Source organism: Populus euphratica, unplaced genomic scaffold (assembly GCF_000495115.2).
Source record: "Populus euphratica unplaced genomic scaffold, PopEup_1.0 scaffold12.1, whole genome shotgun sequence".
Classification (NCBI taxonomy): domain Eukaryota; kingdom Viridiplantae; phylum Streptophyta; class Magnoliopsida; order Malpighiales; family Salicaceae; genus Populus; species Populus euphratica.
Window position 1 is genome coordinate 2,374,230 of NW_011499858.1, and position 9,575 is coordinate 2,383,804.

Here is a 9,575-nt window from a genome sequence, read left to right on the forward strand (position 1 = left end):
AGAAGATTTACGTGTCTAAAAGCTGCTGTCAAAATCTCAATCCGATCCAACAGTGAACGAGCTGGAAATAGAAGGAAGAACACAAGTTGTTCTACTGCCTCTTATTCTCCTTTTCTCTCTCAGTTTTCTTCTCCTCTCTTTTGTTTTTCACTTCTGCCGCTACAGTACCCGAACCATTTAATTTGAATACCAAGAGACAGTCATGCTGTCTCTTGAAAATTAATGTGGTAGTCCCATCATCACATGGTGCGGGATCACATACAACATTAAGCTTCCATCATTGACTAATATTATATCCTAATTAATTTTAAGTAAGAACTTATCTAATTAATTAGTTTTATTGGTGCTCTTTCTATTTTTTATTTTATTTTATGGAAGGAAACAAAAGGTGTTGAAAATTGTAAAATAATGGTTATTTCAAACATATAAGCCCATTTAAATTGGATATGACTAAAATATTAGCTGATTATGATAGAAATTTATAAAAGTACTTGATTGATCAAAATTTATAAGTACAAGTATTCAAATAAAATAAAAAAATATAGGTACTTAAATATAAAAGCAATCATAAAATATAAATATTTTACATGTTATTATCTCTAAGCAAATAGAAAATAAAATAATATCATGTTAGACTGATCTCTATGAAAGTTAACTGGCACGTTATCATTTTGATAACAAAATTAAAAAAGGATATTTGATTGATCAAACATTAAAAGTACAAGTACTGAAATAGAAAAAAAAACAAAATAGTGTATTTGATCAAATGAATAAATAATAAATTAACTACACGTATTTTATAATGCAATTATCTCCTAATCATATAGTATTAAAACATTGGTCACATAAAACAAGGTTTGGGTTTAGTTGTATTCCCATTATATATTACATTATTAAAAATTTTGATTATGTTGTTTAAAAATTAAAATGATTTTATCTTTTAATTTTGGTTTTGATTGTTCCACAAAGGAAATATATTTATAATTAAAAAAAAGTTTGAAAATTAAAATATATATTATTTAAATGTTCATTATGTAAGTTTTAAACAAGGGATTCGTTTAAAATAGGAAAAGTGAAGAGGTAAAAAAAAATTAGTTAAAAGATTTGGGGTAATCCTTGTAATCAATGGATCTGTTGTATTTGCCTCGAGCAACTTCTCCAAGACATTGTTCTATAATAGGAAAAATGCGAGACTATGGCAGTACCAGTTAGCATTCAAGGCCGCGAATTTTCCATTCCATTCTATTGCGATGGAATAAGGCAACACAGCTTAATTATTAGTTGCTAATATTTCTAAGACAAATATTATTTTTTTCATAAAATTAAATGAAATATAAAATGTGAATTAAATTTCTTTACGATGCATTTATATTTATTCTAAACAACATAGTATTTGCTTGCTTTATGATCTTGAAGAACAATTTAGCAAAAAACTTTATGTTTTACTTTTATTTTTGATAATTTCAGACAAACTTCATCGAAAAGGGGATACGTACATCAGTATTTAGTTGCCACAACAGCAATATCTGAAGCCAACAGATGCGTTTCGAGCACAACATGTCCAGCATCACTGGGATTTAAAGCTGCCTGTGCTTCACCAACTGTTACTGAAATCCGGCGTAATATCCATTTATATGCTCTAAGCATAACCCGTCCGAAATAATTTCTGATAATAGCCCCTCCTCCACATTCCAGAGGACACATGATGATGCATCAATATTGATCGCAAAACAACCCTCAGGATCGCGGCTGCCGACCTGAAATCTCCTTGTTGCGAGACTGTCCCCGATTAAGATCAACATCGCGGCTGCCGACCTGAAATCTCCTTGCTGCGAGATTGTCCTCGATTAAGATCAACTCCATGAGCTTAATTCTTTGTAGTTACGGGGAGATGATGATATAGCAATCTGCATAATTCCAGAGCTGAAAATATCCCGTTGTTGAAAAAGCCGACATTCCTTGCATAATGAATGGGCCATGCTATCATCACATGCTATCCTGCTTCCATCTCATCGAAAGAAAGTTAACCCATAGCCAATCTACCATATCAGCGCCACACGATTCTGACACACTAACGGCCGGATTAAAGCACCTCCATACTTCTCTACTTTTGGGACAGTCTCGAATCATATGCATTGCAGATTCAGTATAATATCCACACTTGTTACATGGAGGCTCCACTACGATCTTATGAACAAATTCTTCTTAGTTGGCATTACGTTAGGTTAGTATATATATGCCATGTAACTAATCAGTTTGTTATATATGATATTTATTTTGTTTATATAAAAATATTTAATTATTATTAAAGATTTATTTATTTTTATTATTTATTAAATATTTGATTAATAAATCTAGAGTAAATATAAAATCTTAAAGACAAAAATGCTTCAAAAATAAATTAAAAAATCGTTATAATTATGAGATTCATATTGTATTAAAGCATTATTTCTAAATGTTCCTAGTCAATTATCTATTAAGATTAAAAATTAATTAGAGAAGTTTAAACTGATATATATTATTATTTTTTTATAAAAGAAAGCAGTTAGTCTCATCATAAATTAAAATAGAAGGGATATCTATAACTAATATGTAAGTGCTTGTCAAATGATATATATATATATATATATATATATATATATATTGAATTAATCCATATAAGAATTTCATATAGAGAAATTACATGTGTCTATGAAAAGACTTATATGATGGTTATGTAAGTGATCCTTAGACTTGAGATCATGAAGTTATCTTATATAGAAAATGTTATATATGTTTTGATCATGACTATATATTATTCTTATCAAGGGTAACAAATAAGAAGATATTGAGTATAGCTTGAAATATATGAAGGTATTTGAGTGATCAATAGAATATTCATCATCATAGATGAATTAGAAAAAAAAAAACATTTCACATGTTCTTAAATAATATTAACTGTAACTTCTTACGTAAAGTGGAGTGAGATTTGAAAAAAGTTTTAAATTTTATTCAAATAATCAATGACTATGATGTTGTAAACAAACATGATTTGATAGAGTAAATACACTTAATGTTATAATATCTAAATTAAAATATTTTTTTTATGAAAAGATAATAATTACTCTGAGAAATTAATCATTTGAAAAGATAATAATTACACTGAGAAATTAATCATTAAAATGTTAAGTCAAATCACTTATAACTTTTATAATATTTAGGGGATCATGACAGATTACTAGATATTAAACTTGATCTTCAAAAATAAATTAATCAATTGTTGAATTGATAATAAATTTATTTATTTTATTTATTTAATTCTATTTTATTTTAGGATTGTGTTATAGTATGTGGGTCTTAGGAAGATGTCAAGTATTATTGGAAATTACTAATACCTTGAATATTTAGGGGATCATGACAGATTACTAGATATTAAACTTGATCTTCAAAAATAAATTAATCAATTGTTGAATTGATAATAAATTAATTTATTTTATTTATTTAATTCTATTTTATTTTAGGATTGTGTTATAGTATGTGGGTCTTAGGAAGATGTCAAGTATTATTGGAAATTACTAATACCTCGAAGGTAGCTAAGGTCTACTATAAATGCACATTATGTAGCCCTAATTTAACATATGGTGAAAAACAATCTCCTCACTTTTATGGATATAGACACATTGTCGAACCATGTTAAATCTATGTGTTTTTCTTGCTTTCTCTCTTATGTAATATTCATCATTATTGTTGCAGGTTTCACAATAATTGGTATCAAAGACTAGTTACAATGTGAGGGATTTCTTCTATAAAATTTGGCATTGTCAAGTTTGATGGATCTAGTCATTTTGGATTATAACAGAGGAGGGTTAAGTATTTATTAGTGTAACAAGGCATGGTAAAGGTGTTATACAAAAAGCAATTAGAAGGTATGAATGATGCATATTATGGATACTAATAGGTTTTGTTTGGATGATGACATGATGTATCATATCATGAATGAGGAATCATCAACGACAATTTTAGGAAAACTGAAAAGTTGGTATATGTCCAAGTCGTTGATGAACAAACTTTATCTTAAGTAAAAACTATTTGATCTTAAAATGTTAGAGACACGAATCTAGTTAACATATCAACGTGTTCAATCAGATTATTAGTGATTTGAAGTGAATTAATGTGAATTTTGACAACGAATACAAGACATTAATGTTATTGAATTCCCTACTTGCTTTTTCTATGAATGAAAATTTGGTTACAATTTGGTTAGACTCGTCTGCAAGATGTACAATGTTTTCTTCTTTCTCCTTGCTAATGTACCACTAATACCAAGGAAGCAAATCAAGATTAGAGAAGGTTTGTCATTGCTCTCCATCTCTACAAGAATTTCAACATTAGTTAGTCACGGAGGTCCTCAACTGGAAAGAGATATATTGGGTCGATGAGAGGCTAATTCCAGTGATGATTGGATTAGTGGTGAGTCTGGAAGTCTTGGCAATAGAGAAGGAAGAAAATGTGTCTAGCCAGAGTAGAGAAAATAAAGGGGTTTCAGCTGAAAGTGTTAGTTATTAGTTAATTTTGATAATGACCACAGCTAAAAGGGAAAGGGGGGATAAGTGTTAGTGAGGGACACGATGGTTGGGTAGTTAGTCATTGGTGACGAGGATGATAGATGAGAGGGAAAGATAGAAGATACCCCCCATGACGGGTAGTTTTTTCTAGGTTTACATCTTGTCTAGGGTTTTTTTATGTGTGAGAGAATGTTAGATGCCCAAAATATTTAAGTAAAATGAGGCCACATAAGCTAAGGAATTACTTAAGGGCATTTTCAGTAATGTATATTTTCAATTCAGCTGTTACGTAATTTATTTTTTAAAGTAAATGGGTCAGTTATTTTCTATTAAATGCTAATTAAGAGAGTCAGTTATTTACTATTTATTGCAAGTATGTAAAATGCCTATAAAAGGCTAGAGTATTAGAAATAAAGGATATCCTTTGAATTTTAATTGTGTTGAGTGCATCTATGAAGGTTTTTTTTGCTCCTCAAATTGCCATAATTTATTTATAATTCTTGAGGCCTAACAAGTTGGTATCAGAGACAGCGTCCTGTGACATGCCTGAAGGAACAAGACTATCCTAGTTATCTAAAGCAGTAAACAATTTACAAGGGGCAACCACTGCCCTAAAAGAAGAGCAATCCAAGCATGGAATGCTAATAGAAGAAGTGCTACAACAACTCAATAATTTGGCATCAAGTTATGATAGCTTGGTACAAATTACAACCAAAACCAATTCAGGGGAAGGGACTTCTAACAGTGTCAAAAGTAAATGCTAATCCTTTGTTTAATGGACATGGGGGAATTCAAGCTCGATCTCTTTGATTGGATTTTCCTCGTTTCGATGGGGGAGATCCCAGCGAATGGATCTTGAAGGCATAACAGTTCTTTAATTATTTTGAGACCCCATAGAACCACAAACTGGAAATTGCTTCTTTTCACATGGAAGGGAAGACACTGACTTGGTATTATTGGTTGTAAGAATCCAGCTTAGTGACCAGATGGGGTGACTTCTTGGAGGCTCTCCGCACCAAATTCAGACCTTCAGCATATGAGGATCTAGTAGGAGCATTCGCCAAATTGAGGCAAACAGGGAGCGTAGAGGATTACCAAACAAATTTTGAAATCCTGTCCAATATAATAAATGGGGTAAGTGAAGAGTTTTGTATAAGCACCTTTCTAAGTGGTTTTAAAGATGAATTGTGAATTATTGTTACCATGTTCAAACCAAATACTCTTGCTGCTGCTTTTGGTTTGGCTCAGTTACAAGAAGAGGAAATGACTAGAAAACATTTCCCTCATCGAAACACTCCAAGCCAAAACAACCCATATACACCCTCATTCAAAGCCACTCCTCTTAGACTACCTGGACAAAATCCTATACCCAAATTACTAGCCCCAAACCCAGCACTTAAACTTCCAACCCCTCAACAACCAAGATATAACCCACCATTTCAGAGAAGAAACCCATATCCAATAAGGCGTATAAGTCCTGACCAAATACAAGAAAGAAGGGAAAAAGGTTTGTGCTATTTTTGTGATGAAAAGTACCATCAAGGACACAAATGCAGCAAACCCAAATAATACTTACTCGAGGGAATGGAATTCAAAGAGGAGGGAGAAAAAGGATAGGAAGAAGAAGAGACATTTAATCAACTTGATATAGATAATATACCTGCAACCCAACAAGCTGATCTATTAGGCATATCCTTGCATGCCATTGCAGGGGCACCTTCTCCCAAAACTATGAGATTAGTTGGGAAAATTAGGACCTGTTCAGTTATTGTTCTCATTAATACCGGTAATACACATAGTTTTATTGATGTGAATATGGCAAAGAGGGCAAAACTACAAGTGGAGGAAGGCCAACTAGCAGTCCAAGTTGCTAATGGGGACACCCTTCCTTGCCAAGCTTGTTGTAAGGTGATTCTTTTGAAGATGCAAAGCTATAAAGTTTTAGCCAATTTTTTCTTATTGGCCCTAGGTGGGTGTGATGTTGTGTTAGGGGTAGATTGGCTACGAAGTTTGGGAACTATTTAGTGGAACTTTGCTGATTTAAGTATGAGTTTCTTTGTGGATGGAGAGAAATTATTTCTACAAGGCTTGAGGTTACCCAAGGAAGCCATTAAGGAAGAACATAGTCTAAGCAAGGTTACCTTTGTAGAAGGGAGAGGAATATGGCTACAGTTTATGGAGATCAATGATAGTCCAAGAAGAGCACCAGTAGAGCCTGCCCTACAAACTATTTTGAATGAATTCAAAATAGTGTTTACTAAACCCACTAGACTCCTACCTCCTAGGAGTCACGACCATCAGATCCAACTCCAAGAATCAGCTAAGCCAACATGTGTTAGGCCTTATCGATACCTTTACTATCAGAAAGAAGAAATTGAGAAGCTGGTCAGGGAAATGTTAAAGGCTGGGATCATAAAACCAAGTCAAAGTCAATACTCTTCACCAATCCTCTTAGTGAGGAAGGTAGATGGAAATTAGTGAATGTGCATTGATTATCGAGCTCTCAACAAAGATACCATCAAAGATAAGTTTCCCATTCCTAATATAGATGAATTATTAGATGAGCTTAATGGTGCTGAGATGTTTTCTAAACTTGACTTGCGGTCGGGCTACCATCAAATCAGAATGAAGACTGAAGATGTACCCAAAACTGTTTTCCAAACCCATGAGGGGCATTATGAGTTTTTAGTAATGCCCTTTGGGCTCAACCAATGCCCCATCAACCTTTCAAGGATTGATGAATGAGATATTCAAGCTATATCTCTAGTGTTAGTTTTTTTTTATGACATACTTGTGTATAGTAAATCTGTTGAAGAACATATGGGGCATCTAAGAGCTGTCTTAGAAGTCTTAAGACGACATCAACTGTATGCTAAGGCCTCAAAATGTATCTTTGGCTGTTGGGAAGTGGAGTATTTAGGCTATGTTATTTCTGAAGAAGGAGTCAAAATAGATCCATTAAAGATTTCAGCCATGATAGAGTGGCCTGAACCTAAGAATCCTAAGGCTCTAAGAGGATTTTTGGTGTTAGCGGGTTATTATAAGAAGTTTGTAAAAGGCTATGGAAGTATTGCAGCTCCTTTACCTGCCTTACTTAAGAAAAATTCATTTAGGTGAAGTGGGTAGGCCAGCCAAGCTTTTGTAGCCTTAAAGGCAGCCATGGTGACTCCTCCTATTCTTGTTTTACCAGATTTTTCCAAAATGTTCATGGTAGAATGTGATGCTTCTGGAATTGGATTGGGAGCAGTCTTGATGTAGGAAGGGAGGCCTCTAGCTTATTTAAGCCAAGCATTAAAAGGTAAAAATTTGTTCTTATTCACTTATGAAAAAAAAATTTTGGCTCTTGTGTTGGCAGTTCAAAAATGGAGACATTATCTACTGGGACACATGTTTAAAATAAGAACTGACCAGCAAGCTCTAAAGCACCTTCTGGAACAAAAGATTGTAACTCCTTTTCAACAAAAGTGGATAACAAAGCTATTAGGCTTTGATTTTAGTGTGGAATATCATAATGGGAAATAAAGCAGCAGATGCTCTATCCAGGTTACCAGACCAGGGGAATAGTACAGAACTAGGAGGGGTTATGACTAACTGTAGAGAAGTCAAAGCCATTAGTATGGTTACTATTAATTGGTGGGAAGGGCTTCATCAAGTATACAACCAAGATCCCCAGTTGCAACAATTACTCAACCAATATCATCAAGGTGATCTTGATTCCCTCAAGTATCAAGTTAAAGGGGGGTTTTTATTCTACAAAGGGAGGCTATATTTGGGAACCTTAAAGATACAGCAGGAGCAAGTCATGCAGCAATTCCATAGTAGCCCTATGAGAGAGCATACTGGTTCACGGAAGACTCACTCTAGACTTAAAAGGGAATTCTTTTGGCATGGCTTGAGAAAGGACATCAGAAAATTCATTAGAGAATGTAAGGTATGCCAAAGAAACAAAACAAGTTCAGTAAGTACAATCATTTCATATCAATAGCACATCCATATACAGCAGCAACAGTAGCAAAGGTATTTATGGAAAACATATTCAAAGTACATGGTATACCACAAAGCATAGTCAGTGATCGAGATGCAATATTCACAAGTAATTTTTGGAAAGAAATCTTCCATTTAAGTGGAACCAAGTTACTAATGAGTTCAGCATATCATCCTCAAACCGACGGTTAGATAAAGATAATGAATAAATGGCTAGAAAGGGACCTTTTTTACCAGCGATAGACCCAAAGATTGGGCCAGTTGGCTATCCCTAGCTGAATGGACATACAATACTTCAGAGCACTCCTCCACGGGGTTTACACCTTTTAAGATTGTTTACGGACAAGAACTACCACGGCTCCTTCCATATGAGCCTAAGACCACGGCAGTACAAGCAGTTGAAGACGAAATGAAAAGTTGAGATTTTATCCTTACCCTAGCACGGGAAAACCTGCAAGAAGCTCAAACAAGAATGAAGTTATACGCATATAAAAAGAGAACAGAGAGGGAATATAGCATGGGCGATTGGGTCTATTTGAGGTTAAGACCCTACAGACAGATGGTGGTGGCAGTGAGAAGGAACTTGAAGCTTTCTCTAAGGTATTTCAGGCCTTTCTAAGTCATTCAAAAAATTAGAAAAGTTGCATACAAGCTCAATCTACCCAAAGAGTCCAAGATTTATCCAGTATTTCATATCTCCTGCCTCAAGAAGAAGATTGGAACTTAATTAAATCCTAACTTTAAGCTGCCGACAGTAATGGAAAAATGTACGCTGACCCCTAAACTAGAAAAAATATTGGATAGAAGGCTCAAGAAAAAGGGAAATCGAGCAGGAGTTGATTTTTTAGTTCAATGGAAAGGAGCTAACGAGGAAGATGCCACCTGGATGGATGGAGAAAAGCTGAGTCAGACCTATCTCGAACTCCTGGGCGAGTTCTTCTAAAGGGAAAGGTTATGTTAGACGCCCAAAATATTTAAGTAAAATGAGGCCACATAAGCTAAGGAATTACTTAAGAGCATTTTCAGTTATGCATATTTTCAATTCAG